The sequence below is a fragment of the Pinus tabuliformis genome, chromosome 4_2, assembly GCF_031772625.1.
Source record: "Pinus tabuliformis cultivar Carrire ecotype Pingquan chromosome 4_2, CPIR1, whole genome shotgun sequence".
Classification (NCBI taxonomy): domain Eukaryota; kingdom Viridiplantae; phylum Streptophyta; class Pinopsida; order Pinales; family Pinaceae; genus Pinus; species Pinus tabuliformis.
In genome coordinates this window covers 543,560,963-543,571,993 of record NC_142304.1, presented here as the reverse complement: position 1 = coordinate 543,571,993, position 11,031 = coordinate 543,560,963, and the positions used below count along the sequence as shown (strand labels likewise).

General features: G+C 39.1%; 1 pseudogene; it reads left to right on the top strand.

Moving 5' to 3' along the window:
• The first annotated feature begins 1,110 nt into the window (after positions 1-1,110).
• LOC149170433 (ATP-dependent helicase rhp16-like) lies at positions 1,111-2,939 on the top strand (annotated as a pseudogene).
• Positions 2,940-11,031: the final 8,092 nt, after the last annotated feature.

Genomic DNA, 11,031 nt, shown 5'->3' with positions numbered 1-11,031 from the left:
TTGTTAGGGTAGGTAGGTAGGAAAAGGCAAATAAGCTCAAGGTTGACTGAGCATTTTTTTTTAGTAGATGTAGATTTCTTTCTCCTACAGTGATCATCAAGCTTAAGCCCGAGGTGAAGGCCCCAGAAGCTTGAAGGGGATGATTGTCGAGCAAATTTCAGTTTGTCATAAATGGATAAAGCACTGGACCTGCGAGTTCTTAGTGTACTACAGGAGCACACTATCCCAAGTGGAGCCACTGTTATCACTCAAGAAAAAGTTCTAAATTGTTCACATCAGTTTGATTGTTTGCCAAAGGCACATAAATCCTTTTCAACAGTTTCACAACGCAACATGCTTCAAGTGATTTCGTAGCGCATAATTCATATTTTGCACTGGCTGCGCTACGAAATTGGGGATTTGTTTGAATACATAGCAAGTCTCACCCAGCTGTCAGACTTATCAGAATCCACTGTGTTTTAGATCGTTAGGTGTCGTGGTACTGGCATGTGTTGCAGTTATTGCTGAGAAGGAGACAAAGGGTTCGCTTGCGTGCCTCAGGATACAGTCTTGACACGAATAGTCCAGTGGGTTCAATTATCTGTTTTATTTCAATGTGGTATTCTGACCTGTTCATGAAACACAATTAGAAGAACAAATCAGTTGATGTTGTTGGGTGCTAGGGCTTTTATAACAGGTGAAAATGTGAGCGGTTCCTTGTCATGGGCAGTGAGCTGCTGCCGAAATTACATTTAAAAAGGAGCGGCAGTAGAGACATTGTTTTGATTTTCAGCTTTGAAGATTCAGATGGAGAACAGTTCTCAGCCACCTGGATTCTGCTTTCACCCGACGGATGAAGAATTGTTCACCCACTATCTGAAAAAGAAAAGAACACACATTATAGGATTTTGGGATCAATACTCTGAAACAAGAGGGCAGCCAGAGAAGCCATCTTCTACTCATACACAGCCTACATTAATGGTTTTGCTGCCATTCTGGAAGAAGAGCACGCTGTCTCTCTATCAAAACACCCGCAGGTATTGTCTGTATTTGTCAACAAAGTCGGCAGTCTGCAGACAACTCACTCATGGGGATTTCTTGGCCTAGAAAAAGGAGCGAGAGAGTCTGAAAATGAAGAAATTCCTGAGCAATCGCTATGGAAATAAGGAGAGTTCCGGAAGAACATTATCATTGCTCACCTGGATACAGGAGTATGGCCTGAATCTGCAAGCTTCAGTGACAAATGTTTCAGGTCTGTTCCGACCAGATGGAAAGGGATCTGCCAAAATGGCACAAAATTCACTTCAAGTCAATGCAACAGGAAATTGATTGGAGCTAGATACTTTATCAAGGGATTTGAAGCTTTATATGGGCATCTGAATCTGTCTCTATTAGAGGAATATCGTTCCCCGCGAGACAAAGAAGGGCATGGAACGCACACTCTGTCCACAACGGGTGGGAATATTGTGAGAAATGCAAGTTTATACGGACTTGCAAATGGAGGAACAAGATTGTTGGGTTCACTGTTGAAGGAAGCACTAAAGTTTTGATTTATCATGGCGCCAATAGATGTAAAGATGTGGCCGAGCTTTCTCAATACGATTTTGTTTTGACTACTTATTCCATTGTTGAGATAGAACATAGAAAGCATTTGATGCCTGCAAAAGAAAAATGTCAATGGTGTACTAAATTATTTTATCCAGATCGGTTGGCCATCCACCTCCGTTTCTTTTGTGGACCCACTGCCGTGAAAACTGAAAAGCAATGCCAATGAAAAAATGTAAAAAAGGAAATCAGGTAATGCGGGTATTGATAGTGAAACAGATGTCCATGACAAGAAGTTGAAGGGGAAACGAAAGTCTAAGAGACCAATAGATGATGAAAAATTCGAACTGGCTTCTGGCAGGAGGAAATGCAAATCGCAGATGAAAGAGACCGATGGATATGTGGAGGGTAAGGGTCAAAGGAAATGGAGAAAGCAGAAAAACGTGAATACCGATTTTGAAGATACTATAGAGGCTGCCAGCAATGCCTCAGGTTCATCAGCTGACACAGGGTCCTCTATTCTACATTCAGTCAAATGGAATCGAATAATATTGGATGAGGCCCATTTTATCAAGAATAGAAGATGCAACACAGCTAAAACTGTATTTTCATTACAGTCATCTTACAAGTGGGCTCTCAGTGGCACTCCTCTTCAAAACCGTGTGGGAGAATTGTATTCGCTTGTTCGGTTCTTAGAGATCTATCCTTACTCCTATTACTTCTGTAAGAAATGAGACTGCAAATCACTTGATTATAGCTTTTGCAAGCATTGGCGGAAATATGATCATTGTGATCATTCACCACTACACCATTTTTGCTGGTGGAATAAGTATGTTGCAAATCCAATAAAGAAATGGGGCTACAGATATGAAGGTCATCAGGCTCTGATTTTGCTCAAGTACAAAGTTCTAGATAGCATAGTTTTAAGGCATACCAAGTACGAATGGGTAGCAGATCTTGCCTTTCCTCCCAGAGTAGCATTTCTAAGACGGGATGCATTTGATGCAAGAGAAGAGGACTTTTACCAAGCTTTATATACGCAAAGTCAATCACAGTTTAACACATATATAACTGCGGGAACACTTCTTAACAATTATGCTCATATCTTTGATCTGCTCACAAGATTGCGCCAGGCAGTAGATCATCCATACCTGGTGGTTTATTCTAAAACTTCCATGTCACTTGCAAATGGTCAGAACAACACATTTGATTCATCTACAGCAAAAAATGTTTGCAGTCTCTGTAATGATCAATGCGATGATCCAGTTAGTGCATCATGTGGACACACATTCTGCAGAGGTTGTATAGAAGAATATACCTCAACTTTTGGACAGTCTTCATGCCCATCTTGTTCAACACCTCTCACAATTGACTTAACCGGGAGAAGGAATGCAAATAACTCAGCAGTTTCGTAGCGCGCTACAAAACTGCTGTAGGTGATGGTTTTAACACAGACAGGCAGTTTTGTATTATGAGCGGGAATTTTGAAAGGGAAACGCCAAAAGGGTATGCAAGACATCAGCTGGAGCAAAAATAGTCAATCAGATCAAGACAGGTAGATGTTTTTTTTTAAAGGGTTGAATATTCAAATCCAATTTCGAATTTTTGTCATAAAGTCCCTTTATCACCGTTCAAGAGGTATCAAATGATGTGCATACAAGGAACTTCTGCCTGCACACATGTCCATCGATGAAGCTTACAGCACATCAAGAACGTGGCAGTATTCCATGTTTTGGGTTATTAAAGGCTAGAGGACATGCTTCTGTACATTCGAGCATTTTGAGGAAAACTAAAGCCGAGAAGTAAGGGAAATCTCCTAATACTTCTGAGCAGTTAAAAGATTCAGCGTTCAAGGTCAATATGGAGCATTAAACATCCATCTCAGCCAAATCGAAAGAGAACCAGGTGTCAAAGAACAAGGAGAGGCCATTATGCATGGAAAATGGAGTTAGAGTCATAGTTAATTTAGAACTCTTTAAAAACTCCAGTCAGCACTTTATTTGTATTCATTAGTTAGTTCAATAGCTGATAGGTGTCAGTAGAGGTAGTTATTGAATTCCCCTCATGCTGGAGGAGGAAGCTCGAATTAGTTAGAATAAGGATTCTATATATAACTGAAACAACAATGTAATGGGGGTTGGAAATTTTATAACAGAGTACTGTTTTGGCTTATGTAAAGACAGAGTTTCAGTAATATAATTTGGCTGCTTTTCTTCTCAGGATTCATGAAGGATTTCCATGTTCAGAATGTGTGATTTTATTCTTTCCTTAATGTCTTTTACAGTTGCATAGATGTGTAATCACTCAGAATTCACTGGTTGTGCTCTGATTTCCTGTATGCATTTATGAACTGTGGTTTTATATGAGTTGTGTTCTGAACATCCAAATGCTAAATGCCCTGACTTCTATGTAAAGGCAGTATCATTGTTTATTGAGGTCTTATTGACTCCATAGGCCCAATGGAAACTTGTTTAATGTTTTCCAGCATCCATATTTATCATAGATATATCACAAAGAGTTAGCCATCTTATTCTTAACCAAAATCAATAACCCTTTGAGAGAGCCCTCTCAGGCTAAGGAGGCTAAGCCTTAGTCAAAAGATTGGTTTGAAACAGTTACTTGAAGTCTTCCTGGTTTGCAGCATTCCAGGGCCTGATTTTGAGATAACACAAATAATGAATGAAAAATTCAGAAAATGGAACAACATGCATGTGGGTGAGGTGAGTCTCTAAATTGGTGACCGTTCGTTAAAAACAGCTTCATGCATGCGACATCAGTGAGATGTTGACGAAAATTGAAACGGTGCTAGGACAAGCTAATATACATGTAAACGACAGCAAGTGTTCAAAGAAATCAAGAAAACAATACTCATACAAGTGAAAACACAAAAAGCGATAGAAATGCAACACAAGGCATGGGAAGCGGGCTTACCCCAAAACAACTGAGCTGAATGTGCCGACTTCTCCTAGATGTGATGTGGGATGTCAGAGCTACAAGGTTGATGTGAGTAATGACATCTGCAACATCTGGTCGATGATTTTTGATAACATCGAGGTTGTGACTTGCGTGCCACAATTCTAGGGAAAGCGACACTTGGTGGGAGGTTTAATAAATGATCCTTACATGTAATCTCCACTTGCTAAACATAGATCCTTGAAACAGGGGATGCCTTTGCATGCTACCTTGGGAGAAGTATCCCATGCATGCAAGTTTGTTTTGCTCGGTCCCGGAGGGAATCGGTCAACTCAACTGCACATGTAAGAGGTTGTTTGACTAGTTGAAGGAAATGTGCATTTCTAGTTGGAAGCTAGGCTGACTACCTAGGATATTTGCGTAATTTATGGGTGGAGAAACTGTCAGGCCAGGGTAACTCCAAAAATGGGTAGAAGAAAACTGACTTTCTATTTCATTAGATAACTATTGTTTATATACATAAAATGGACGGATCAGTTCATCTTCTTGATGACTGTTCACGTTCCTGTTTACCCAACCGTTGAAGATTAGGTGTGAACATTCCCCCCCCTTAATCTGAAGGGATGTTGGTGAGTCCAAGCATCGTTCTGAATCTTTCAAGATTTTCTCTTCCAAGCGCTTTGGTGAAGATGTCTGCAATTTGCTCATTTGTGGAACAATGACGGAGATGGATTATTTTGGTGTTATGAAACCAGCTCAAGAAAAGATAGAAAAGAAAGATCAACGCCTTAGAATTCAGCCTCTTCGAGGGGGAAACCTCCTTTACATTACATAAATGAACAATTCTTGGATGTTACAAATGACAAAACCTCCTTTCTATATATAGGAGTCTAAGGAGTCACAATATAATCCAGCCGACCTAACAATAATAATATAAAGCCACATAAATAAAAATAGAGGGATTCTATGGGGCACAGAAATAACAATATGGGGGTAATAGGGGCACAACAATATAAATAAGGGGTATAACTACAATAGTAATGGGGTAATCACTAGTATTATAGGGACCCAACATGCCCCTCTCCTTCAAAATAGTGTTGTCCTCAACGCTTGAGCAGTTTTGGATACTTCTGCATAAAATTCTCATCCTCCCATGTGGAATCTTCAGCGGATAAGTTCTTCCACTTGATAAGATACTCTGAAATTGATCGATTTCGTAGCTGTCGAGTTCTTGTTTCTGTGACTGCTTCCGGTTCCAATATAATTTTTCTTTCCTCGTCAAGTTCTGGCAATATTGTTTGAACTGGGAGCTTGTCGCCTATAACCTTCTTTAAACATGAAACATGGAAAACTGGGTGCAATCGAGAAGCTGTAGGAAGCTCCAATTTGTATGCCATAGTACCAATCTTTTCCAACACCTTGTACGGACCATAATACTTTGGTGATAATTTATTATCCTTCTTAGCTTGCTTTAGGGACATTTGCTTATATGGTTGTAGTCGTAGGAATACCAAATCACCTACATCAAAACTTCTTTCACTGCGATGTTGATCTGCCTGTTGTTTCATTCTATTTTGTGCCAACACGAGGTTATCCTTTAAGAGTTGGAGGACTTGTTGTTGATGTTCGATGTGATGTTCCACTGCCTGAACCTTAGAATTTTCTCTTAAATATGATGTGATTGATGGTGGTTGGTACCCATAAAGTGCCATAAATGGGGTCATTTTTGTTGCTGTATGGAAGGAAGTGTTATACCACCATTCAGCCAGAGGCAACCATTTGACCCATTGTGTCTGTTTATCAGATACAAAGCAACGAAGATATCCTTCCAAACATTTGTTTACTATCTCAGTTTGCCCATCAGATTGAGGATGATAAGATGAGCTATGAGCTAACTGAGTACCAAGACAAGAAAATAATTCTGTCCAAAAATTTCCAGTGAAAATGGGATCTCTGTCACTTACAATAATCTTTGGGTTTCCATGTAGCTTTTGAACTGTTTCCATAAATGCAGTAGAAACTGTACTGGCTTTAAATGGATGTGATAATGCACAAAAGTGTGCATACTTGGTAAGTCTGTCAACTACCACCATGATGACACTCTTTCCCTCAGACTTGGGTAAACCTGTGATAAAATCCATTGAAACCTCCTCCCAACGTTGGCTTGGAATGGATAAAGGTTGTAATAGACCCGGTGTCTTAATTGTTTCAACTTTATTTTGTTGGCAAACCAAACATTCCGCCACAAACTTTTGAATATCTGATTTAAGGCCATCCCAAAAAAATTCCTTCTTAACCCTGTGGTAAGTTTTTAAAAATCCTGAGTGCCCTCCTAAGGGAGAAGTGTGCAATTCCATAAGAATCTTTTGTTTTAGCTGGGAATTCTTACAGAGGTATAAGCGATCTTTGTACCATAACGAATCATTTTTCCAGCTAAATGTATCAGAAGTACTGGAATCTTGTTGTAGCTTTTGAATAAGTGCCCACACTTCTTCGTCATTCTTCCATTCCTCCTTTGCTTCGTTTATCCAATCTGGTTGGATAATAGAAATGGCACACAACAATGCTTCCATATCCTCATCCTTTCTTGAGAGTGCATCTGCCACCACATTTTGCTTCCCTTTTTTGTAGATGATTTCAAAGTCATAACCCAACATCTTTGTGACCCACTTTTGTTGCTCTTCAGAGGATAATCTTTGTTCTAAAAAGTATTTAAGGCTATCATGATCCGTTTTTACCTTGAAGTGTCTTCCCATTAGGTAGGGTCGCCATTTCTTAAGTGCATGGAGTATTGCCAACATTTCCTTCTCATAAATAGCTTTGCTTAAAAACTTTCCCTTGATTGGACGACTTTCAAAAGCAATGGGTCTTTCATCTTGCATTAGAACAGCACCAATTCCATTTCCTGAAGCATCACATTCCACAATAAAGGTTTTTGTGAAGTCCGGTGTAGCTAAGACCGGTGCTTGGCACATTGCCTCTTTAAGATGTTTAAAGGCCTTTGTTGCTTCCGGAGTCCATGAAAATGAATCTTTCTTCAATAATGTTGTTAGAGGTGCTGCTATTCTCCCATAATTCTTAACGAACTTGCGATAATACCCTGTCAACCCAAGAAATCCTCGCAGATGCTTTATGGATGTGGGGATTTTCCATTCCTTAATGGCTTTAATTTTGCTAGGGTCTACCTTAACTCCTTCATGAGATACAATATGACCCAAATATTCCACCTCCTGGACTCCAAAGAAACATTTGGATCTTTTTGCATATAATTGTTTCTCCTCCAATAGTTGTAGCACCTTGTCAACATGTTCAACATGATCCTTCCAAGACTTGCTGTAGATTAGTATATCATCAAAAAATACCAACACAAATTTTCTAAGGAATGGTTTGAAAATTGAATTCATCAAACCTTGAAATGTTGAAGGTGCATTGGTAAGGCCAAAAGGCATGACCAAAAATTCATAATGACCCTCATGAGTTCTAAATGCCGTTTTCGGAATGTCTTCAATCTTCATTCTGATTTGATGATATCCCGAACGAAGATCCAACTTGGTGAAGTAAATTGATCCATGCAATTCATCCAGTAATTCATCAATGACAGGAATGGGGAACTTATCTTTAATAGTGAGCTTGTTGAGCTCCCTATAATCTGGACACATGCGCCATGATCCATCCTTCTTGTGCACCAATACTACTGGAGCTGAGAAAGAACTTTGACTCGGTTGAATTATACCAGCCTCTAGCATTTCTGCAACCATACGTTCAATTTCACTTTTTTGGACATATGGATATCTGTACGGCCTGATGTTTGGAGGAACACTTCCTGGAATCAGATGAATAGCATGATCATGATCACGCATAGGTGGGAGACCTTTGGGAGTCTCAAATACCTTGGAATGATTGTCCAGGACTTTTTGGAGATTTGGAGAAATAGATGATTCCAATGTGGAAACATCTAGCGAACATAATTGTGCAATTACACCTCTTTGCTCCTTTTTTAGAAGCTTTGTCATGCCATTAGAGCTGATTATCTTTCTTGGTTTCCCTGCAATACCCCTTAATTCAACTTCCTTTCCTTCCATAGAAAATTTCATGAAAAGTTCTTGAAAATTAAAAGCTATTGTACCCAAGGATTGTAGCCATTGGACTCCTAGTACAACATCAGCACCTCCCATTCATTGGGCTAGTCAATACATATTCTCCCATGGATAGCTTGATATTATGGCACTTTCCAGAACAATTTATTGTTCCTCCATTTGCAATCATCACTTGACACTCTGGTGCTGGATATAGGAAGCAATTCAATTCTTTTGCTACCCTACAATGAATAAAATTGTGGGTGCTTCCTGAATCAATCAACACTATTACCTTTTTCTTCTTGATTTGTCCTTCTATCTTGATGGTTTGAGGAGTGGTAATTCCCGCCAATGCATTACAAGATATGGTCGGATTTATTTGTTCTTCATCTAGGCTTTGTTCCTGGAATATATCCTCTTCTTTTGACCTTTCTTGCTCCTTTTCTTCTTCCTCTTCACAATCTATGTAGAATAATTTCTTCTCAGCACACTTATGACCTTTTGTGTATTTGCTATCACAATTGTAACAAAGCCCTTTTGCTCTTTTTTCTTCCAATTGTTGTGGTGTCAACCTTGTAGGTTGTGGAAGACTATGGGCAACAACACTTCCGTCTTTATAGTTGTGAATGGTATGCTTCCTAGTTGCCATAATTTTGCTTTCCATTTTTCTTGCTAACCTGAATGCCTTCTCTAATGAATCAGGTTCCCAAAGGCGCACATCATGTTGGATATTATCCTTTAAAGACCCTATGAACACATCAATCCTATGCTCCTCTGGAATATCTTTTACCCTTATGTTCAATTTTTGGAACTCCTCAATGTGCTCCATTATTGAACCCTTTTGTTTGAGACTTATCAATTGGCTAAAAAAAGTGTTGCTTTTTGTATCCTCATAATGTGCTATCAATTCTTCCGTAAAAATTGCCCAAGTGATAAATTATTTACGAGAACAAAGCCATTGATACCATACAAACTGATTTGGTTCCAAATATAAAGTTTCCATACGTACCTTTTGTGTGTTTTGCACATTATTGAGATCGAAGAATTGCTCCATCTGTAATATCCATGTGGCGGGATCCTTGCCATCAAACTTCCTCATATCGATTTTTGGAATGTGGTGATTCTTCGATCCAACATTAGCGTCTATGGAATCATGATTAACATTTCTTTTGTTCTCATCATGAGTTTCCTTTACTACCTTTTCACCATTAGTAAGTATTTCTTGTAGAAAATTAGTCAAATCTGTCTTCAAATCTGCCATGCCTGTCTTCAAATTTGTGTTCAAATATATCTTCAAATTGTCCATCTTAGCTTCCATGCCATTCATCTTAGCTTCCACGCCATTTATCTTAGCATCTGTTAACTTTTGTGAGCGTGACATTTGTTGCACTTGTTCTTGTAATTTTGATATATCATGTAGCATTTCTTCCTCTTCTTCATGAGTCATGCTAGAGATTTCAGGTTCCTTACTAGGTGTTTGCATTTTCTTTCCTCGGGGCATCAGTTACCGATAATAATGCTCTACTATGCCCTTTGAATTCCTTCAAAATAAATTTTCAAACCAAGCTTAAGCAAAAATTTAAAAAAAATCTACACACCGTTTTTCACTTTGTAGGAGCTCGATATTGCCTCTGATGTATCTCTGTACTTTCCAATCATCTAGTTCTGAACTTGTGACCTGTAGTATCTCTCTGTGTCCTCTTTCCAATGCCACAAGTCTGACCCAAATTGGATTCTCCAAGGAAGAGTTATGCGAAATCTCCCACAGTGACTTGATTATAGACTAGTTCAGTAGAGCTAACTTGTATGACGTGCTGCGAGTCACTGTTTCGACCTTTGGATCTGAAAAACACCCACAAGAAACTACAGTCTATCCTCTTTCTGTACCTTCTTACGAAACTTCAATCTGATCCCCAGAGAGAAAGTTATGACGATTTTCCCCAGGTCACCTATTTTGAATGTAATTCAGGAGTCTGCAAAAAGACCAACTTCCTCAGATCATATCTCCGTAAATATCGCGCGAAAAACTCTGAAATTTGGACCCAAGGTTCAGCTCGATTTCTTCTCAAATGGGTTTTTTTTGCAACTTCTGAAACGTCACAGAAAAAAGGTTATAGTGAAAATTCCACGATGACCAGTTTGGAGCAGCGAAACCCTAGAATCCAAAGCTCTGATACCAAATGTTATGAAACCAGCTCAAGAAAAGATAGAAAAGAAAGATCAACGCCTTAGAATTCAGCCTCTTCGAGGGGGAAACCTCCTTTACATTACATAAATGAACAATTCTTGGATGTTACAAATGACAAAACCTCCTTTCTATATATAGGAGTCTAAGGAGTCACAATATAATCCAGCCGACCTAACAATAATAATATAAAGCCACAAAAATAACAATAGAGGGATTCTATGGGGCACAGTAATAACAATATGGGGGTAATAGGGGCACAACAATATAAATAAGGGGTATAACTACAATAGTAATGGGGTAATCACTAGTATTATAGGGACCCAACGTTTG